Genomic DNA, 24,427 nt, shown 5'->3' with positions numbered 1-24,427 from the left:
AAAAGTGATGGTACGCAGTCTGTGGTCCGTAATCTTTAATCTGTGATTTGCAATCTTTGGCCAGTGGGAGCGCTGCTGTGGGGGTACAGGAGAGCCCAGGTGTCAGCAAAGGTTGTGCGCCATCCGTTTTAAACACCGTAAACCGAAACCAGAAGAGGACCAGCGTGGAACGCACACCTCACTGGAAGCTAGACAGCGGAAATGATGTCTGGATGTGTCAGATGACGCATTCTACTTCAGATCTAGTAGGCTAATGGACACTATCAATCATATATATGCTGATGCCGGTTGCTAAACAACGGCATCAGCTAGAGCGACGGCAGTAAACTGCATAGAGATGAATGCTTATAATGTAGAAGCATGTTAAACCTTAAAAAAAATATTAAAAATTATTAAAAAACTCATAACTTAGGATATAAAGAAAGAAAAGAAGAAGACGAAAAACATATAAAATGAAAATATAGAAAATACATAAGACTTATTAATGAATAGATAAATAAGTAGATGTAATATTAGTTAGATTTAAAATGCACCAGGGGCGTGGCCGGATGGAGGTGTGAGTGTGAGAGAGTGGATGCAGATGCGCCGTCCCATCGCTCTCCCTGATGGAAACTTGGAGTGAGCGCTGACCCACCTGATGAGATCTGCCGCCCAAGTCGTTTGCCTGTCCCATCCCTGAATGGGGGCTGAGCAAATTCGGGGACAAGACGGCGTTGGTGCTCCCCTCCCCCCCCCCCTCTGGCTTCCCCTTTCTCCAAACTTCCTTTTTTTTGGGCTGATTCCCCTCTTGGCTGAATTTCTCCTTGGCTTGATTTTACTGTTTTGCAACACAAATTTACAACTATGTTAAGTAAAAGGTCCACCGAAGATATGTCGCATGGCGAGGGGTGCCATAAAACACGGGCAGCAAAGGAGAAAGCGAACCAGGCCTCTGCGGCGGTAGCAGCCGCAAAACTTGAACGTTTTGCCCACGCAACTTCACCATCAAAAGGAGGCCATCATCAGCTGGCGGGGCAAATAAAGATGCAGGGTGTAATCTTAGATAGGAGAAGTGCAGGTCAACCAGTATCGGGCTCCGCCACCCCAAGTACCAGGAAAAATGCGAGCAATTTAGGTTCAGGAGATGGTAAGGCTGCCTATGGTGTAGTCAACTCAGCAGAACCCCCGAAACTGAGGATGGTGAACCTACACTGCGGGACATATTTCTGGCAGTAAATGAATGTAAGGACTCTATTTCTGGCCTTAATAACCAGCTGAGTGGTATAAAAAATGAACTACACTCAATGAGCCTATTGCTGAGTAACACCATTGAAAGAACTGCTGCACTTGAAGGTAGATTAAGCTCGGTTGAGGATGAGTTACCACCATTACAACAAAAAATTATGGCACTACAGAATCAAATTTCTAAGCAGGCATATAAGCTTGATGAAATGGACAACAGAAATCGCAGGAACAATGTGCGTTTGATCGGTCTGCCGGAGTGTAGCGAGGGCCCTAACCCCATAACCTTCCTAGAAAGCTGGCTAAAAGAACTTCTAGGAGATACCCCTGTCTCTTCATTATTCGCAATAGAAAGGGCGCATAGAGTCCCTGCTAGGTCTCGGCAGCCGGATGAACGCACTAGACCATTACTATTTAAATTGGTGAACTACAATGACTGGATGATTTTGTTGCAAAAGACCAGAGATATGAGAGACATCTTCTATAAGGGGACCAGAGTATCGTTCTTTTCGGATTTTTCCCCCGGAGTTGCAAAAAAAGCGGGCAGAGTTTATTCCCGTTAAGCGCATCCTTCAGAAGTATAAAATAACTTATGCCTTGCTGTATCCGGCCCGATTGCGGATGATTGCTCTGGGCTCAACTTCATTTTTCAATACCCCAATTGAGGTTGAAAGATGGTTGGAGGAACATAAAGGGGACTTCTAAAGATTGTTACGCTCTAGAAATTGTGATTCTTTCCCCCACCCCCCTTTTTCTTTTTTTTTTTTTGTAAATAATAGAGAAGAGTTGTTAATGCTGTTGGATTCACTAGCAGATGCGAAAACATTGGGTGTGGAGTGTTTAGTCGCCAGTTAGATAGCGATCAAGAAGGGGCTGGGGGGGAGGTGGGGGGGGGATATACACAAGAGGTATTATTTTATAGGGTAAGAATGTATATCACATTTGTTTATACAAAAAATTTTAAGAATTGATTAAAAGAGAAAAAAAACATTTTCGCCACGTGAGGTGAAGAAACATGACACTTAGAAGAATTGCTAATTTCTTTGATTTATTAATTAATAATTCTGGTTTTACTAATGGAATTGAAATGCACTGAATTGAAAATGTTGGCATGGGGGTGTCAAGTTATGTTATGCTACTAACTGGGAACGTATCACAAAGGGGAGAGGGGTAGGGGGTGGGGAGGGTTTGAAATAGGTGGTATTTTACATACGAATAATTAAGGTATATTAATATATATGTATAGTCGGGGGGCGGGTTGGTTTTATACCCCCTCTCCTCCTTTTCTTTTTCTGGGGGGGATGAGGGATTAGTGCTAAACAGGGCGGGAATTTGATGTTTAATAGACCTATTGACATTGGGAAGGTGGGGCTTATAAATGAGGGGGAGGGTGGAAGTATGGGACGGTGCTCTGGGACTAGGGTGCATAGAGAATGAGAGGGCCACGGCAGGGACCCCTAGGGGAGGCCCAAGTGGGTAGGGTTGGGTGGGTTGGGAAGTTCGGGGGATGGGGGGGTGGGTTGGGAAAATCAGTGCACACTATTCGGGTCAGGAGGGGTGGGGATGCGGCGGGGCTTGGGGAGGCGGGCTGCGCCGCTATTAAGGGGGTGCTGCTCCCCTTTGCCTTGGCTTCCTCGTTTTTTTTTCCTCTTTCTTTTTTTCCTTTCCTGTTTGTTCCTTTGTTTTTGCTTGATTTAGATTTTCTTTATGCAAGCAAATAAAGTCGATATCATTTCATGGAATGTGAGGGGACTGGGCGATTCAAATAAAAGAGGTGTGGTGCTGGCTGTGTTAGAGGGGAGAGGACCTGGCCTGCTACTTCTGCAGGAGACACATTTGACTCCTAATACAGCTTCACAATTAACAAATCGAAAATTTCAAACTTACTATCATTCCTTTCACTCCTCTTACTCAAGGGGAGTAAGTATTCTAGTAAAAAGGGGGACAGATTTTTTTTTGCAGGGAATCCTCCATTGATGCAGAGGGTAGGTATATTTTTTTGTATTGTTCGATCGGTAAGCAGAAGTATATCTTGGCAAATGTTCATATACCCCTCCCCTTTCAAATTGGAGGTGATGTGTAGGCTTTTTGCATTTAGCCTGGATAAATCAGGGACCCCAATAATAATACTGGGAGATTTCAATGAAACATTAGATAGGAACTTGGATAGATTCCCTGTACCGGGTGGGGCCAAGGCTGTAAGGGCTGGCCGCCTACAACAATTCTTAATGGAAACAGGACTAAGTGATTTATGGCGTGCACGACACCCACAGGAAAGACAGTATTCCTGTTTTTCAAGCACGTACCATACTCTCTCAAGGATAGATATGGTCTTGGGGAATAGAGAGGCATCAGGGTTGGTACAGATAAATTTAAAAGTTGCGATGCGCTAATTTCAAACCATAAAATAATCGAAGTAAACCACAAATATACAATTAAAAATACAAAGTGCAACTGTGCATAAATTAATCAAATAATGCTTCTGTGCATGCATAAAAGTGATAGCTAGTGCCTAAACCGTAGAGTGACTATCTGTGCAAATAAACGCAAATTTGTCATAAAGACCAAAAAACATACATATATATAGTGTATGAACTTTTTTGCAAAATATATATAATAAAGCAAAGACAAGTTAGGAGTGTACGTTTAAGTGATAACTGGTGTAAGGACCATAAAGTGGCTAAATGTGCAAAAAACGCAAATTTACGCAAAATTATCATATGAAAAAAACATATAAAGAGTGGATATTAAAGTATGAATTAAGCTGTGGCGCTAAAACCTTTTCTAACAAATATCCTGGTGTCAAAAAGGTGTGTAGAGATCTAATCAGTGTAATGAATAGATGGCCCTGTTTATTGCCCCGGAAAATAATATAAATAAATACTGTGAATTGATGTGAAATGTGTGGTCTCCTGAGGACCACCTTATAGGTGGTACCTACCAAATATTATATATATACTTCTTATAAATGCGTGTTGTGTAGAAAGGACAATTTTTCTTGTTGGCATGCAGCTCAAAAAGTACACATGTGTTATAACCAAAGAATAGTGAAAATATTTCATAAAAATGTAAATAAATAAACCATATATGCTAAGTGAGAGAGATCATATGCAAACCACAAGCCACTATATTAGTGGTCTGTAAACTGTGCTCTATATTATGAGTCCCAAGAGTGACAGTCCAAGAACAGCAAAAACAAAAAGAATTCTTTCAATGCCCAAACAAACTTTTTCAAATCGCATCACACAGTTGCTCGAAAAAACGCATAAAGTCTCTTCAAGTAAAAAGGGTAGACCAAAGTGACTAGTGCAGAAAGGTTAGGAGCAATCTTCTCCGGTGCGCCACTCAGTGTCAGAGAAATAATTGCGCTCACCAGACAGAGAACCCTGAAAGGGTTAGCCGAGCAGTCACAGTATAAGCCACTGTGCAGCTTTTGAAATGGCTGCGCTGGCGTTGCTGCCTGTATAGCAGTATGAGGTGCACGTCCTAGGCCACGCCCTACGCGTTTCGTCAGAGCGACGTCATCTTCAAAGGCGAATTGTTTTATGAAATATTGTGAGTAGTTTGGATTTTAGATAAATAAATCGTTAACAAACAGTGTTGCACTATGGTTGTACTTCTGTTTCCTCCCTCATGCACTTGCTAAACGGACTATTTGCGGAAGTAAAAGGGCGAACATTCCCCCAGCACAGCAGGAGCAGAGCCCAAGGAAAGCTGCACAGTGGCTTATACTGTGACTGCTCGGCTAACCCTTTCAGGGTTCTCTGTCTGGTGAGCGCAATTATTTCTCTGACACTGAGTGGCGCACCGGAGAAGATTGCTCCTAACCTTTCTGCACTAGTCACTTTGGTCTACCCTTTTTACTTGAAGAGACTTTATGCGTTTTTTCGAGCAACTGTGTGATGCGATTTGAAAAAGTTTGTTTGGGCATTGAAAGAATTCTTTTTGTTTTTGCTGTTCTTGGACTGTCACTCTTGGGACTCATAATATAGAGCACAGTTTACAGACCACTAATATAGTGGCTTGTGGTTTGCATATGATCTCTCTCACTTAGCATATATGGTTTATTTATTTACATTTTTATGAAATATTTTCACTATTCTTTGGTTATAACACATGTGTACTTTTTGAGCTGCATGCCAACAAGAAAAATTGTCCTTTCTACACAACACGCATTTATAAGAAGTATATATATAATATTTGGTAGGTACCACCTATAAGGTGGTCCTCAGGAGACCACACATTTCACATCAATTCACAGTATTTATTTATATTATTTTCCGGGGCAATAAACAGGGCCATCTATTCATTACACTGATTAGATCTCTACACACCTTTTTGACACCAGGATATTTGTTAGAAAAGGTTTTAGCGCCACAGCTTAATTCATACTTTATCTCTGACCTACTCCTTTATTTTAAGGGGTAGATTCTAAGCACAGGCAGCTTCAACCTCTCGAGTTTACTTTTTATCTTATTCTTATTTTCACTTGTTTTTCTTTCAGTTTTGCAGTGTATAGGCATTATATCTGTCCATAGCGCAATCTTATTTACCTATTTAAAGAGTGGATATTACTTATAAAAACATATAAAGAGTGGATATTACTTAAAAATGAAAAATACAGGTATCAAACAAATATAAACTGTTCAGTACAAGTGACCAGCGTGATTGGAGATAAAAATGTCCCATACACAGGCAGATCATGCAATTCGGTAAATGCACTAAGTGAGATGTGCAACGTGCTGGGCAATCAATCCATCCGTGATGATCCGTGCAATAAAGTGCAAATAATATGCAATTACCTCACTGCTGTGAGTAAACAGCAATATAAATGATGATCACCAGGATGATTGCTGGAAACGGCAGAGTAACACAATCTTTTGGGAGACTTCTCTAACTTCCTCGTAAATGGCCAGTAAACTCAAAGGAATAGATTAAAGGAGACCGCCATAGTGTAGTATTTCAAACATCTAAGTTTTATTAAACAAGTTTAAAAACTACTCACAAACGATGCTGGTTTAAGCACATCAGACAAACAGCATTAGAGCAAAACCGGATATGGACGTCACTTCCGGGTTCCTACGCGTTACGTCTTGGAGACTTCAACTGGGATAGTTACACAGGGTACAGGAAGTGACTTATAGGTGTACTGGGCGGGACTACGCCGCCCATTTCATTGATATGCTGATGCAACGCTGTGTGGCCATAGTAATGCTAGTGGGGGGCGGGCCGAATGGATTTAGATGTTATGGATGGCCTCCCATCTAAATAAAGCATTAGACAGCGCAGCGGAGACAGTAAATACAGGGGCGCAAACGGAAGAGCGGGGGGAGGTTTGGCCAGACATTATACTGAATGTGGCGAACTGATTAAGTTATAACTCCGGACTGTGCTATATCATAGATCGTGCTATATGCTATTAAACTAATGTAAAATGATAGAGCACGTCCGGCGGCCATTTTGTTGGAGCTCAAATTTAGATATGTAAGTGGCCATGTTTTGGTGGTTTAATGTTATATAGAGCATTAAAATTATAGAACTAAAATTGAAACTAAGATACAAAACACGGGAACCTCAATAGATATCAATCTATCTTATTGGGCCAGCAAAGAAAGGTAGAAAATGGCTAAAGGAACCATATCTTATATCGGTAGATATAAAAGGCTACATATACACAGCTGTATTTAGAAAACTGGAAAGGTAATTAAAATCAATTTAAAATTATTGTTCAATTTTAAAATAGTGTTCAAATTTAAAATAAAGTCCAAGGGGAGGTTACTAAGCAGGTTACAAACACACATAATGTGGAGGCACGGAGGTGACGTCCACATTAGACATGTGATACAAACATAGCAAGCTGAAACTATAAAAAATGCATAAAATCGCATAAAATTGTTTAGCCTAAAATTATAGGAGCATAGGTTTAAGAACATATGATATTAAGATGACGGTATGTAGATAAATCATTTTAAAAGGTATAAGAAAATTAAAATATTGAAAGAAGATAAAGGACCATAACATGAAATCGCACATAAAAATTTATATCTAAAAGGGGTTAAAAATCGCTAATAAAACAGTTCAAGTCGAACTCTATATTTAATCCCCTGGGGGCAAAGGTATCGAGGGTATATATCCATTTGGACTCTATCTGACTTAGAGTCCTCACCTTGTGCCCTCCCCTCCAGTGTCTAACATAGGGGACAATACCCCAAAATTTCAAATGCTTGGGGTCTCTATTATGGTGAGTAGCAAAATGTTTAGAGACATTATGCTTATCGTACCCCTTTTGTATATTTTGTATGTGCTCTTTCAATCGAATTTTTAAAGGCCTTTTTGTGCGGCCTACATACTGCAGACCGCAACTGCACTCTAAAACATAAACAGCGCCTACTGTATTACAGGAGATAAAATCTTTAATCTTGTGGGTATTACCGGTACTTGAGGCTAAAAATTCAAAGACTTTAGTAGGTTTACTCGCTCTGGTGCACGCTAGGCATCTTTTACAAGGGAAGAAACCTTTCCCGGTGAAGAACGTGAAATTATTCACAGGAGGATCAGGTATGTTTTTCACTAGCATGTCTCTGAGGTTGGGGGCGCGTCTATAAATAAACTTCGGTTTAGGAGGTAGAACTTTGTGCAAATCTTTATCATTCAAGAGAATGTGCCAGTGTTTTTTGATTATACTTTCTATTTTTTTATATTGGTTATTATAGTCCAGAATTATTGCTCCTTCTACACCTTTTTTGGCTTTGTGTTGCGTTTTCGTATCTTTAAGGAGATGTTCGCGGTCCATCTTCTCCACTTCTGATATTTTTTCTTGAATTACGCACTTGTCGTAACCCTTCTCCTGGAATCTTTGTCCCATGGATTCCGCTTGTTCGAGGAACACTTCTTTTTTGCTACAATTTCTCCGTAGGCGCATAAATTGCCCCTTGGGGATATTGAAAAGCCAATTTTGGTGATGGCAACTTGTCAGCGGGAGATAGCTGTTTTTGTCTACACTTTTAAAGTGTGTTTTAGTTTCTATTCTCCCGCCACTTTGTGCAATTAGTAAATCTAAAAAAACTATCTCCTTCTCATCTGAATTCCAGGTAAGTTTTATATTTAGATTATTCTCATCTAATTTTTGTTGGAACAGATTAAGACTGGCACTACTCCCTTTCCAAAGTATTAAAATATCGTCAATATAACGTCTATAGAGCACTAGTTCTTTAGGTGGGTTTAAAAATACTACGTTCTCTTCCCATCTAGCCATGAATAAACCGGCCACACTCGGGGCAAATTTGGCCCCCATCGCGACGCCTGTAGTTTGGTGATAAAACGTTTTATTAAACCAAAAATAATTATTTTTTAAACAAAAGTCCAGACATTTAACTAAAAACTTTCGTTGAAAGCAAATGAGGTCAGAGTGATTTCTCAGACCCCACTTCACAGCCTCGCATGCTTCATGGTGGGGAATTATGGTATAGAGTGAAGTTACGTCTGCCGTGACCAGAATAAAAGGTCCGTCTTGTGTGAGCTCATCTAAAATCTGTAAAACATGCTTAGTGTCACGGAGATAAGCCTTCGTCTTTTGTACTGTCGGCTGTAGGAAGTTATCTATGTAGGATCCCATCCTTGAAGTAAGGGAATCTATCCCATTTACTATGGGTCTCGGTGGGGGGTTGGTCCTGTCCTTGTGAATTTTAGGTAAATAATAGATAATTGGTGTTCTTGCTGCTTCTGGTATGAGGTATTGGGCTTCTTTTTTGGTCAAGATAGCTTTTTTTAGGCCCAGATGGACTACAAGCTCCAGCTCTTTTTTTCCTCTAAAGATAGGATTTTTTGGTAAGATAGTGTAAGTCTTAGTGTCGCTCAGCAATTTTGCCATATTATCATTGTATTGCGTTTTGGACAAAACTACAATGCCTCCACCTTTGTCCGCTGGGCGGATCACTATATCTTTCCGCTCACTGAGGCGTTTCATTCCACATCTCATATGGTTTGGCTCGGTATGTTTCTTGGTGTCAAGGTCCTTTAAATCTTCTGCAACAATTTTCTTAAAAACATCTACAAATTTGTTATTACTGATTTGCGGGTTAAAAGTAGATTTATTCCTAAAAGTGCTATGTTTAATATCATTAGGTGGCGGGACAGAAGTGGTTCTGGGGTTGTTTAAAAAATATTTTTTCATATTTAAGCCCCTTATGTACTTCTGAATATTAACATAAGTCTCGAATTTGTTCAGGTTCTTTTTTGGGGCAAACTTGAGGCCTTTGTCTAATACTGTCAATTCTTCAGTTGTTAGCGAGATGCCACTCAAGTTAAAAACACCTACTCCTTTTACTCTCTTTTTCGCTTGAGTTCTCGCTCCTGCTCTTCTTCCTCTCTTCTTTTTGGGCTTCGTTCTCTGTCTCTCTGCACATCCCTCACCCTCGGAGTGTGATGATCCGGGCCTCTGCCTAAAAAAGCCCTATTTGTATTTGGATCGGGGTAGTGGGTCTGATAGTACTCTTCTTCCCTTTCATTCTCTCGATAGTCCCTTAGTGGTGCATAATGATTGTATGTGGGGACTGAATAATGGTCGTAGGGTCGATAATAGGGTTGTGCTGGACCCCAATCATCTCTCTCTCTTCGGTTCTGATCGTAATAAGGAGCAGGGTTCCTTATTTGAGGAGGATAGTAGGGGGCTCGAGGCTGTTCGTACGAAGGGTGATGCCATTGGTCATCCTGATTCGCCCTCTTATTCTGGGCTTTTTTCCAGTGGGGTTTTTTCCACCCCTTTTTCGGCGTATGGGGGTTGTGTGGAGGCCTTTTTTCCGGGTATTGAGGTGTTGACTGTTTGGGATAATTCTGTCCCACATTGGGTCTATTCCTCATTGGGGACTCGTTAGATACATTTTTTACATTTTTTGTTGTTTGTCCACTTGTAGAAGATATTACAGTGGGGTTAGTTGGGGGTAATATAGACTCTATTCTTACAGGTCTCTCAGGTGTTGAGTAGGCGGAGATGGGATCTACTCGTCCCAACTGCCCCTGCCACCTGAACACCTGATCATTTTTAAAATCCCCCATGTCTCTGGCATATTTTTTGCTCTTCCTTGTTTGGACTTCTTTGTCTTTTTTAATCAGGTCTTTACTAAGCTGTGTTGTCAATGTGAGGAATTCAGCAGAATCTTTGTGTATCTCCAGATCATTTTTGATTTGTTCAATATTCTGTTCAACCATCCTAATCTTTCTCTGTTTTCTTTTGATCAAGAATTTTAGTAACTCTAATCCCTTTTCATTAAAGAATTTGAACCATTCATCTATTGACTCCTGGTCCATCAATCCATCATTGGGTGGTACATCCCACCTTAGCCGTCTAGGGACTAACCCATCCTTTAGGTATTGTTCAAAGGTAGTGGTGTCCCACCATAAGCTCACTCTTTTTTCCATATTATATCTCAATTTTTTGGTAAGTTGCTCAACACTATTATTCTTGGATTTGGTCTCTATATTAGTGGCATTAAATACTTCTTCTAAATTGATCTGTCTCTTTTCTAAAAAAGAGAAGACCTCCATATTTGCAGCGGAAGGTAAAAAAGTTTATGTAAACGTCTAGTATATATATCTAAAAACTTCTGCGCTCTATGGGAAGAATGGAAAATAACTAATAGAAAAAAGCAGCAATCACTAAATGAGTTGTCTCTCACTACTGGAAAATAAATTTAAAAGTTGCGATGCGCTAATTTCAAACCATAAAATAATCGAAGTAAACCACAAATATACAATTAAAAATACAAAGTGCAACTGTGCATAAATTAATCAAATAATGCTTCTGTGCATGCATAAAAGTGATAGCTAGTGCCTAAACCGTAGAGTGACTATCTGTGCAAATAAACGCAAATTTGTCATAAAGACCAAAAAACATACATATATATAGTGTATGAACTTTTTTGCAAAATATATATAATAAAGCAAAGACAAGTTAGGAGTGTACGTTTAAGTGATAACTGGTGTAAGGACCATAAAGTGGCTAAATGTGCAAAAAACGCAAATTTACGCAAAATTATCATATGAAAAAAACATATAAAGAGTGGATATTACTTATAAAAACATATAAAGAGTGGATATTACTTAAAAATGAAAAATACAGGTATCAAACAAATATAAACTGTTCAGTACAAGTGACCAGCGTGATTGGAGATAAAAATGTCCCATACACAGGCAGATCATGCAATTCGGTAAATGCACTAAGTGAGATGTGCAACGTGCTGGGCAATCAATCCATCCGTGATGATCCGTGCAATAAAGTGCAAATAATATGCAATTACCTCACTGCTGTGAGTAAACAGCAATATAAATGATGATCACCAGGATGATTGCTGGAAACGGCAGAGTAACACAATCTTTTGGGAGACTTCTCTAACTTCCTCGTAAATGGCCAGTAAACTCAAAGGAATAGATTAAAGGAGACCGCCATAGTGTAGTATTTCAAACATCTAAGTTTTATTAAACAAGTTTAAAAACTACTCACAAACGATGCTGGTTTAAGCACATCAGACAAACAGCATTAGAGCAAAACCGGATATGGACGTCACTTCCGGGTTCCTACGCGTTACGTCTTGGAGACTTCAACTGGGATAGTTACACAGGGTACAGGAAGTGACTTATAGGTGTACTGGGCGGGACTACGCCGCCCATTTCATTGATATGCTGATGCAACGCTGTGTGGCCATAGTAATGCTAGTGGGGGGCGGGCCGAATGGATTTAGATGTTATGGATGGCCTCCCATCTAAATAAAGCATTAGACAGCGCAGCGGAGACAGTAAATACAGGGGCGCAAACGGAAGAGCGGGGGGAGGTTTGGCCAGACATTATACTGAATGTGGCGAACTGATTAAGTTATAACTCCGGACTGTGCTATATCATAGATCGTGCTATATGCTATTAAACTAATGTAAAATGATAGAGCACGTCCGGCGGCCATTTTGTTGGAGCTCAAATTTAGATATGTAAGTGGCCATGTTTTGGTGGTTTAATGTTATATAGAGCATTAAAATTATAGAACTAAAATTGAAACTAAGATACAAAACACGGGAACCTCAATAGATATCAATCTATCTTATTGGGCCAGCAAAGAAAGGTAGAAAATGGCTAAAGGAACCATATCTTATATCGGTAGATATAAAAGGCTACATATACACAGCTGTATTTAGAAAACTGGAAAGGTAATTAAAATCAATTTAAAATTATTGTTCAATTTTAAAATAGTGTTCAAATTTAAAATAAAGTCCAAGGGGAGGTTACTAAGCAGGTTACAAACACACATAATGTGGAGGCACGGAGGTGACGTCCACATTAGACATGTGATACAAACATAGCAAGCTGAAACTATAAAAAATGCATAAAATCGCATAAAATTGTTTAGCCTAAAATTATAGGAGCATAGGTTTAAGAACATATGATATTAAGATGACGGTATGTAGATAAATCATTTTAAAAGGTATAAGAAAATTAAAATATTGAAAGAAGATAAAGGACCATAACATGAAATCGCACATAAAAATTTATATCTAAAAGGGGTTAAAAATCGCTAATAAAACAGTTCAAGTCGAACTCTATATTTAATCCCCTGGGGGCAAAGGTATCGAGGGTATATATCCATTTGGACTCTATCTGACTTAGAGTCCTCACCTTGTGCCCTCCCCTCCAGTGTCTAACATAGGGGACAATACCCCAAAATTTCAAATGCTTGGGGTCTCTATTATGGTGAGTAGCAAAATGTTTAGAGACATTATGCTTATCGTACCCCTTTTGTATATTTTGTATGTGCTCTTTCAATCGAATTTTTAAAGGCCTTTTTGTGCGGCCTACATACTGCAGACCGCAACTGCACTCTAAAACATAAACAGCGCCTACTGTATTACAGGAGATAAAATCTTTAATCTTGTGGGTATTACCGGTACTTGAGGCTAAAAATTCAAAGACTTTAGTAGGTTTACTCGCTCTGGTGCACGCTAGGCATCTTTTACAAGGGAAGAAACCTTTCCCGGTGAAGAACGTGAAATTATTCACAGGAGGATCAGGTATGTTTTTCACTAGCATGTCTCTGAGGTTGGGGGCGCGTCTATAAATAAACTTCGGTTTAGGAGGTAGAACTTTGTGCAAATCTTTATCATTCAAGAGAATGTGCCAGTGTTTTTTGATTATACTTTCTATTTTTTTATATTGGTTATTATAGTCCAGAATTATTGCTCCTTCTACACCTTTTTTGGCTTTGTGTTGCGTTTTCGTATCTTTAAGGAGATGTTCGCGGTCCATCTTCTCCACTTCTGATATTTTTTCTTGAATTACGCACTTGTCGTAACCCTTCTCCTGGAATCTTTGTCCCATGGATTCCGCTTGTTCGAGGAACACTTCTTTTTTGCTACAATTTCTCCGTAGGCGCATAAATTGCCCCTTGGGGATATTGAAAAGCCAATTTTGGTGATGGCAACTTGTCAGCGGGAGATAGCTGTTTTTGTCTACACTTTTAAAGTGTGTTTTAGTTTCTATTCTCCCGCCACTTTGTGCAATTAGTAAATCTAAAAAAACTATCTCCTTCTCATCTGAATTCCAGGTAAGTTTTATATTTAGATTATTCTCATCTAATTTTTGTTGGAACAGATTAAGACTGGCACTACTCCCTTTCCAAAGTATTAAAATATCGTCAATATAACGTCTATAGAGCACTAGTTCTTTAGGTGGGTTTAAAAATACTACGTTCTCTTCCCATCTAGCCATGAATAAACCGGCCACACTCGGGGCAAATTTGGCCCCCATCGCGACGCCTGTAGTTTGGTGATAAAACGTTTTATTAAACCAAAAATAATTATTTTTTAAACAAAAGTCCAGACATTTAACTAAAAACTTTCGTTGAAAGCAAATGAGGTCAGAGTGATTTCTCAGACCCCACTTCACAGCCTCGCATGCTTCATGGTGGGGAATTATGGTATAGAGTGAAGTTACGTCTGCCGTGACCAGAATAAAAGGTCCGTCTTGTGTGAGCTTGTGTGAACTTACCTGGAATTCAGATGAGAAGGAGATAGTTTTTTTAGATTTACTAATTGCACAAAGTGGCGGGAGAATAGAAACTAAAACACACTTTAAAAGTGTAGACAAAAACAGCTATCTCCCGCTGACAAGTTGCCATCACCAAAATTGGCTTTTCAATATCCCCAAGGGGCAATTTATGCGCCTACGGAGAAATTGTAGCAAAAAAGAAGTGTTCCTCGAACAAGCGGAATCCATGGGACAAAGATTCCAGGAGAAGGGTTACGACAAGTGCGTAATTCAAGAAAAAATATCAGAAGTGGAGAAGATGGACCGCGAACATCTCCTTAAAGATACGAAAACGCAACACAAAGCCAAAAAAGGTGTAGAAGGAGCAATAATTCTGGACTATAATAACCAATATAAAAAAATAGAAAGTATAATCAAAAAACACTGGCACATTCTCTTGAATGATAAAGATTTGCACAAAGTTCTACCTCCTAAACCGAAGTTTATTTATAGACGCGCCCCCAACCTCAGAGACATGCTAGTGAAAAACATACCTGATCCTCCTGTGAATAATTTCACGTTCTTCACCGGGAAAGGTTTCTTCCCTTGTAAAAGATGCCTAGCGTGCACCAGAGCGAGTAAACCTACTAAAGTCTTTGAATTTTTAGCCTCAAGTACCGGTAATACCCACAAGATTAAAGATTTTATCTCCTGTAATACAGTAGGCGCTGTTTATGTTTTAGAGTGCAGTTGCGGTCTGCAGTATGTAGGCCGCACAAAAAGGCCTTTAAAAATTCGATTGAAAGAGCACATACAAAATATACAAAAGGGGTACGATAAGCATAATGTCTCTAAACATTTTGCTACTCACCATAATAGAGACCCCAAGCATTTGAAATTTTGGGGTATTGTCCCCTATGTTAGACACTGGAGGGGAGGGCACAAGGTGAGGACTCTAAGTCAGATAGAGTCCAAATGGATATATACCCTCGATACCTTTGCCCCCAGGGGATTAAATATAGAGTTCGACTTGAACTGTTTTATTAGCGATTTTTAACCCCTTTTAGATATAAATTTTTATGTGCGATTTCATGTTATGGTCCTTTATCTTCTTTCAATATTTTAATTTTCTTATACCTTTTAAAATGATTTATCTACATACCGTCATCTTAATATCATATGTTCTTAAACCTATGCTCCTATAATTTTAGGCTAAACAATTTTATGCGATTTTATGCATTTTTTATAGTTTCAGCTTGCTATGTTTGTATCACATGTCTAATGTGGACGTCACCTCCGTGCCTCCACATTATGTGTGTTTGTAACCTGCTTAGTAACCTCCCCTTGGACTTTATTTTAAATTTGAACACTATTTTAAAATTGAACAATAATTTTAAATTGATTTTAATTACCTTTCCAGTTTTCTAAATACAGCTGTGTATATGTAGCCTTTTATATCTACCGATATAAGATATGGTTCCTTTAGCCATTTTCTACCTTTCTTTGCTGGCCCAATAAGATAGATTGATATCTATTGAGGTTCCCGTGTTTTGTATCTTAGTTTCAATTTTAGTTCTATAATTTTAATGCTCTATATAACATTAAACCACCAAAACATGGCCACTTACATATCTAAATTTGAGCTCCAACAAAATGGCCGCCGGACGTGCTCTATCATTTTACATTAGTTTAATAGCATATAGCACGATCTATGATATAGCACAGTCCGGAGTTATAACTTAATCAGTTCGCCACATTCAGTATAATGTCTGGCCAAACCTCCCCCCGCTCTTCCGTTTGCGCCCCTGTATTTACTGTCTCCGCTGCGCTGTCTAATGCTTTATTTAGATGGGAGGCCATCCATAACATCTAAATCCATTCGGCCCGCCCCCCACTAGCATTACTATGGCCACACAGCGTTGCATCAGCATATCAATGAAATGGGCGGCGTAGTCCCGCCCAGTACACCTATAAGTCACTTCCTGTACCCTGTGTAACTATCCCAGTTGAAGTCTCCAAGACGTAACGCGTAGGAACCCGGAAGTGACGTCCATATCCGGTTTTGCTCTAATGCTGTTTGTCTGATGTGCTTAAACCAGCATCGTTTGTGAGTAGTTTTTAAACTTGTTTAATAAAACTTAGATGTTTGAAATACTACACTATGGCGGTCTCCTTTAATCTATTCCTTTGAGTTTACTGGCCATTTACGAGGAAGTTAGAGAAGTCTCCCAAAAGATTGTGTTACTCTGCCGTTTCCAGCAATCATCCTGGTGATCATCATTTATATTGCTGTTTACTCACAGCAGTGAGGTAATTGCATATTATTTGCACTTTATTGCACGGATCATCACGGATGGATTGATTGCCCAGCACGTTGCACATCTCACTTAGTGCATTTACCGAATTGCATGATCTGCCTGTGTATGGGACATTTTTATCTCCAATCACGCTGGTCACTTGTACTGAACAGTTTATATTTGTTTGATACCTGTATTTTTCATTTTTAAGTAATATCCACTCTTTATATGTTTTTATAAGTAATATCCACTCTTTATATGTTTTTTTCATATGATAATTTTGCGTAAATTTGCGTTTTTTGCACATTTAGCCACTTTATGGTCCTTACACCAGTTATCACTTAAACGTACACTCCTAACTTGTCTTTGCTTTATTATATATATTTTGCAAAAAAGTTCATACACTATATATATGTATGTTTTTTGGTCTTTATGACAAATTTGCGTTTATTTGCACAGATAGTCACTCTACGGTTTAGGCACTAGCTATCACTTTTATGCATGCACAGAAGCATTATTTGATTAATTTATGCACAGTTGCACTTTGTATTTTTAATTGTATATTTGTGGTTTACTTCGATTATTTTATGGTTTGAAATTAGCGCATCGCAACTTTTAAATTTATTTTCCAGTAGTGAGAGACAACTCATTTAGTGATTGCTGCTTTTTTCTATTAGTTATTTTCCATTCTTCCCATAGAGCGCAGAAGTTTTTAGATATATATACTAGACGTTTACATAAACTTTTTTACCTTCCGCTGCAAATATGGAGGTCTTCTCTTTTTTAGAAAAGAGACAGATCAATTTAGAAGAAGTATTTAATGCCACTAATATAGAGACCAAATCCAAGAATAATAGTGTTGAGCAACTTACCAAAAAATTGAGATATAATATGGAAAAAAGAGTGAGCTTATGGTGGGACACCACTACCTTTGAACAATACCTAAAGGATGGGTTAGTCCCTAGACGGCTAAGGTGGGATGTACCACCCAATGATGGATTGATGGACCAGGAGTCAATAGATGAATGGTTCAAATTCTTTAATGAAAAGGGATTAGAGTTACTAAAATTCTTGATCAAAAGAAAACAGAGAAAGATTAGGATGGTTGAACAGAATATTGAACAAATCAAAAATGATCTGGAGATACACAAAGATTCTGCTGAATTCCTCACATTGACAACACAGCTTAGTAAAGACCTGATTAAAAAAGACAAAGAAGTCCAAACAAGGAAGAGCAAAAAATATGCCAGAGACATGGGGGATTTTAAAAATGATCAGGTGTTCAGGTGGCAGGGGCAGTTGGGACGAGTAGATCCCATCTCCGCCTACTCAACACCTGAGAGACCTGTAAGAATAGAGTCTATATTACCCCCAACTAACCCCACTGTAATATCTTCTACAAGTGGACAAACAACAAAAAATGTAAAAAATGTATCTAACGAGTCCCCAATGAGGAATAGACCCAATGTGGGACAGAATTATCCCAAACAGTCAACACCTCAATACCCGGAAAAAAGGCCTCCACACAACCCCCATACGCCGAAAAAGGGGTGGAAAAAACCCCACTGGAAAAAAGCCCAGAATAAGAGGGCGAATCAGGATGACCAATGGCATCACCCTTCGTACGAACAGCCTCGAGCCCCCTACTATCCTCCTCAAATAAGGAACCCTGCTCCTTATTACGATCAGAACCGAAGAGAGAGAGATGATTGGGGTCCAGCACAACCCTATTATCGACCCTACGACCATTATTCAGTCCCCACATACAATCATTATGCACCACTAAGGGACTATCGAGAGAATGAAAGGGAAGAAGAGTACTATCAGACCTACTACCCCGATCCAAATACAAATAGGGCTTTTTTAGGCAGAGGCCCGGATCATCACACTCCGAGGGTGAGGGATGTGCAGAGAGACAGAGAACGAAGCCCAAAAAGAAGAGAGGAAGAAGAGCAGGAGCGAGAACTCAAGCGAAAAAGAGAGTAAAAGGAGTAGGTGTTTTTAACTTGAGTGGCATCTCGCTAACAACTGAAGAATTGACAGTATTAGACAAAGGCCTCAAGTTTGCCCCAAAAAAGAACCTGAACAAATTCGAGACTTATGTTAATATTCAGAAGTACATAAGGGGCTTAAATATGAAAAAATATTTTTTAAACAACCCCAGAACCACTTCTGTCCCGCCACCTAATGATATTAAACATAGCACTTTTAGGAATAAATCTACTTTTAACCCGCAAATCAGTAATAACAAATTTGTAGATGTTTTTAAGAAAATTGTTGCAGAAGATTTAAAGGACCTTGACACCAAGAAACATACCGAGCCAAACCATATGAGATGTGGAATGAAACGCCTCAGTGAGCGGAAAGATATAGTGATCCGCCCAGCGGACAAAGGTGGAGGCATTGTAGTTTTGTCCAAAACGCAATACAATGATAATATGGCAAAATTGCTGAGCGACACTAAGACTTACACTATCTTACCAAAAAATCCTATCTTTAGAGGAAAAAAAGAGCTGGAGCTTGTAGTCCATCTGGGCCTAAAAAAAGCTATCTTGACCAAAAAAGAAGCCCAATACCTCATACCAGAAGCAGCAAGAACACCAATTATCTATTATTTACCTAAAATTCACAAGGACAGGACCAACCCCCCACCGAGACCCATAGTAAATGGGATAGATTCCCTTACTTCAAGGATGGGATCCTACATAGATAACTTCCTACAGCCGACAGTACAAAAGACGAAGGCTTATCTCCGTGACACTAAGCATGTTTTACAGATTTTAGATGAGCTCACACAAGACGGACCTTTTATTCTGGTCACGGCAGACGTAACTTCACTCTATACCATAATTCCCCACCATGAAGCATGCGAGGCTGTGAAGTGGGGTCTGAGAAATCACTCTGACCTCATTTGCTTTCAACGAAAGTTTTTAGTTAAATGTCTGGACTTTTGTTTAAAAAATAATTATTTTTGGTTTAATAAAACGTTTTATCACCAAACTACAGGCGTCGCGATGGGGGCCAAATTTGCCCCGAGTGTGGCCGGTTTATTCATGGCTAGATGGGAAGAGAACGTAGTATTTTTAAACCCACCTAAAGAACTAGTGCTCTATAGACGTTATATTGACGATATTTTAATACTTTGGAAAGGGAGTAGTGCCAGTCTTAATCTGTTCCAACAAAAATTAGATGAGAATAATCTAAATATAAAACTTACCTGGAATTCAGATGAGAAGGAGATAGTTTTTTTAGATTTACTAATTGCACAAAGTGGCGGGAGAATAGAAACTAAAACACACTTTAAAAGTGTAGACAAAAACAGCTATCTCCCGCTGACAAGTTGCCATCACCAAAATTGGCTTTTCAATATCCCCAAGGGGCAATTTATGCGCCTACGGAGAAATTGTAGCAAAAAAGAAGTGTTCCTCGAACAAGCGGAATCCATGGGACAAAGATTCCAGGAGAAGGGTTACGACAAGTGCGTAATTCAAGAAAAAATATCAGAAGTGGAGAAGATGGACCGCGAACATCTCCTTAAAGATACGAAAACGCAACACAAAGCCAAAAAAGGTGTAGAAGGAGCAATAATTCTGGACTATAATAACCAATATAAAAAAATAGAAAGTATAATCAAAAAACACTGGCACATTCTCTTGAATGATAAAGATTTGCACAAAGTTCTACCTCCTAAACCGAAGTTTATTTATAGACGCGCCCCCAACCTCAGAGACATGCTAGTGAAAAACATACCTGATCCTCCTGTGAATAATTTCACGTTCTTCACCGGGAAAGGTTTCTTCCCTTGTAAAAGATGCCTAGCGTGCACCAGAGCGAGTAAACCTACTAAAGTCTTTGAATTTTTAGCCTCAAGTACCGGTAATACCCACAAGATTAAAGATTTTATCTCCTGTAATACAGTAGGCGCTGTTTATGTTTTAGAGTGCAGTTGCGGTCTGCAGTATGTAGGCCGCACAAAAAGGCCTTTAAAAATTCGATTGAAAGAGCACATACAAAATATACAAAAGGGGTACGATAAGCATAATGTCTCTAAACATTTTGCTACTCACCATAATAGAGACCCCAAGCATTTGAAATTTTGGGGTATTGTCCCCTATGTTAGACACTGGAGGGGAGGGCACAAGGTGAGGACTCTAAGTCAGATAGAGTCCAAATGGATATATACCCTCGATACCTTTGCCCCCAGGGGATTAAATATAGAGTTCGACTTGAACTGTTTTATTAGCGATTTTTAACCCCTTTTAGATATAAATTTTTATGTGCGATTTCATGTTATGGTCCTTTATCTTCTTTCAATATTTTAATTTTCTTATACCTTTTAAAATGATTTATCTACATACCGTCATCTTAATATCATATGTTCTTAAACCTATGCTCCTATAATTTTAGGCTAAACAATTTTATGCGATTTTATGCATTTTTTATAGTTTCAGCTTGCTATGTTTGTATCACATGTCTAATGTGGACGTCACCTCCGTGCCTCCACATTATGTGTGTTTGTAACCTGCTTAGTAACCTCCCCTTGGACTTTATTTTAAATTTGAACACTATTTTAAAATTGAACAATAATTTTAAATTGATTTTAATTACCTTTCCAGTTTTCTAAATACAGCTGTGTATATGTAGCCTTTTATATCTACCGATATAAGATATGGTTCCTTTAGCCATTTTCTACCTTTCTTTGCTGGCCCAATAAGATAGATTGATATCTATTGAGGTTCCCGTGTTTTGTATCTTAGTTTCAATTTTAGTTCTATAATTTTAATGCTCTATATAACATTAAACCACCAAAACATGGCCACTTACATATCTAAATTTGAGCTCCAACAAAATGGCCGCCGGACGTGCTCTATCATTTTACATTAGTTTAATAGCATATAGCACGATCTATGATATAGCACAGTCCGGAGTTATAACTTAATCAGTTCGCCACATTCAGTATAATGTCTGGCCAAACCTCCCCCCGCTCTTCCGTTTGCGCCCCTGTATTTACTGTCTCCGCTGCGCTGTCTAATGCTTTATTTAGATGGGAGGCCATCCATAACATCTAAATCCATTCGGCCCGCCCCCCACTAGCATTACTATGGCCACACAGCGTTGCATCAGCATATCAATGAAATGGGCGGCGTAGTCCCGCCCAGTACACCTATAAGTCACTTCCTGTACCCTGTGTAACTATCCCAGTTGAAGTCTCCAAGACGTAACGCGTAGGAACCCGGAAGTGACGTCCATATCCGGTTTTGCTCTAATGCTGTTTGTCTGATGTGCTTAAACCAGCATCGTTTGTGAGTAGTTTTTAAACTTGTTTAATAAAACTTAGATGTTTGAAATACTACACTATGGCGGTCTCCTTTAATCTATTCCTTTGAGTTTACTGGCCATTTACGAGGAAGTTAGAGAAGTCTCCCAAAAGATTGTGTTACTCTGCCGTTTCCAGCAATCATCCTGGTGATCATCATTTATATTGCTGTTTACTCACAGCAGTGAGGTAATTGCATATTATTTGCACTTTATTGCACGGATCATCACGGATGGATTGATTGCCCAGCACGTTGCACATCTCACTTAGTGCATTTACCGAATTGCATGATCTGCCTGTGTATGGGACATTTTTATCTCCAATCACGCTGGTCACTTGTACTGAACAGTTTATATTTGTTTGATACCTGTATTTTTCATTTTTAAGTAATATCCACTCTTTATATGTTTTTATAAGTAATATCCACTCTTTATATGTTTTTTTCATATGATAATTTTGCGTAAATTTGCGTTTTTTGCACATTTAGCCACTTTATGGTCCTTACACCAGTTATCACTTAAACGTACACTCCTAACTTGTCTTTGCTTTATTATATATATTTTGCAAAAAAGTTCATACACTATATATATGTATGTTTTTTGGTCTTTATGACAAATTTGCGTTTATTTGCACAGATAGTCACTCTACGGTTTAGGCACTAGCTATCACTTTTATGCATGCACAGAAGCATTATTTGATTAATTTATGCACAGTTGCACTTTGTATTTTTAATTGTATATTTGTGGTTTACTTCGATTATTTTATGGTTTGAAATTAGCGCATCGCAACTTTTAAATTTATTTTCCAGTAGTGAGAGACAACTCATTTAGTGATTGCTGCTTTTTTCTATTAGTTATTTTCCATTCTTCCCATAGAGCGCAGAAGTTTTTAGATATATATACTAGGGTTGGTACAGGATATTAACTATGGGTCAAGGGGGATCTCAGACCACTCTCCCCTGACCATATTGGTAAAGATAGGTGATGGAGCCATTTGTGGGGAGTGGAGGATAAACCCTAGTTGGTTGGAGCTAAATGGTAGCCCAAATGTCCTGATAGATGGGATCAGGGAATTCCTCCAATTTAATAGGGGCTCAGCAACACCCGGAGTGGTCTGGGATTCACTAAAGGCCTATCTTAGAGGGGCATTAATCCAGCAAGTAGCAAAAACTAAGAGGGAATCTCGGGAACAGGACAGAGAAATAGAAAAGGCAGTCGCCCACACCGAAAAGGCATAAATCGATGATCCGACCCCCGAAAGACAGAAGGAATGGCTGGATAGTCAGCAGGGGCATAAAATGATGCTTATGAAAAGGGCCGAGAACAGACAAATATTTCAACGCCAACATTATTTTGGTGAAGGAGAGAGGGTGGGACGTGCCCTCTCACTTTTGATTCAGTCAAATAATTCCTCTGACTCGATTCAGGTAATAAAAGCACCAAATGGGGACCTGGTATCTAGCCCGTCAGAGATCATGAATGTACTCGCTGACTACTATGAAAATCTATATAAATCGGTTACAAGGGGTCGAGGCCGAATAGCAACTGATTTTCTGCATCAAACAACAATCCCAGCCCTAGCAGAAGAGGATAAAATAAGCCTTGATGCGCCTCTTACACTGGAAGAATTGAAAAGTGCAGTAAGGGAAATGCCTAATTATAAATCCCCAGGCCCAGATGGGTTACCAATAGAGATCTATAAGCGCTATGGGGGCGTACCCCTACCGGAACTTTTGGAAATATTCAAATGGGCATTGGATGAGGGTAAGCTTCCTACTTCAATGTCAGAAGCCAATATTACCTTAATTCTCAAAGAGGGGAAGGACTACCAGGAGGTCTCCTCATATTGCCCGATTTCTCTATTGTGTTGTGACGTTAAAATCTTAGCTAAAGTCCTGGCGACTCGTTTAAATAAGTATATTTGTAAATTAATACACCCAGATCAGTCTGGATTTATTCCAGGTAGAACAACTAGTACTAATATTAGGAGAGTTTTTGTGAATATCCAGATGCCAATTGATAATGAGGGCCCCAGTGCGATATTAGCCTTGGATGCGATTAAAGCTTTCGATAGCTTGGAATGGGATTATCTATGGGGAGTGCTGGAGCGATTTGGATTTGGCCCACTATTTATTAGATGGGTCAAACTGCTCTATAGCGAACCCAGAGCAAAAGTTAAAATGGGTACCGCACTCTCCAGGACATTCCAGCTGGAAAGAGGGATGAGGCAGGGATGTCCCCTGTCTCCCCTCTTGTTTGTACTGGCCATGGAGCCCCTGGCTGTCCTGATGAGGTCACGCCCGGACATCCAGGGCTTCCGACGTAGGTCGGGGGAAGAAAAAATTGCTATGTTTGCGGACGATGTCCTTTTTTTCATTGGGGACATAAATTCTACTCTGAATAAGGTGATGCAGATGATGGGTGAGTTTGAACAGCAGTCGGGTTTGGGAATTAACTGGAGTAAATCAGCACTGTTACCACTTATTAGAACAGGGGACCAACCGATACCAACGACTCCCTGTTTGGATGTGGTAACCAAGTTAAAATATTTAGGTGTTTGGGTCTCTGGAGATGTAAATTACTATGT

At 39.3% G+C, this 24,427-nt stretch overlaps 1 protein-coding gene across 2 annotated transcripts in view; it reads left to right on the top strand.

Annotated features, from left to right (window-relative positions):
* LOC143924659 (uncharacterized) overlaps nucleotides 1-24,427 on the top strand; it is an 82,387-nt gene that overhangs the window by 30,784 nt on the left and 27,176 nt on the right. The window lies entirely within an intron of this gene.

This window comes from Lithobates pipiens, unplaced genomic scaffold (genome assembly GCF_037356315.1).
Source record: "Lithobates pipiens isolate NorthernLeopardFrog02 unplaced genomic scaffold, aLitPip1_a1.2 Scaffold_22, whole genome shotgun sequence".
Lineage (NCBI taxonomy): Eukaryota > Metazoa > Chordata > Amphibia > Anura > Ranidae > Lithobates > Lithobates pipiens.
Note: the sequence above shows the minus strand (reverse complement) of the source record. Positions and strands in the feature narration are given on the sequence as shown.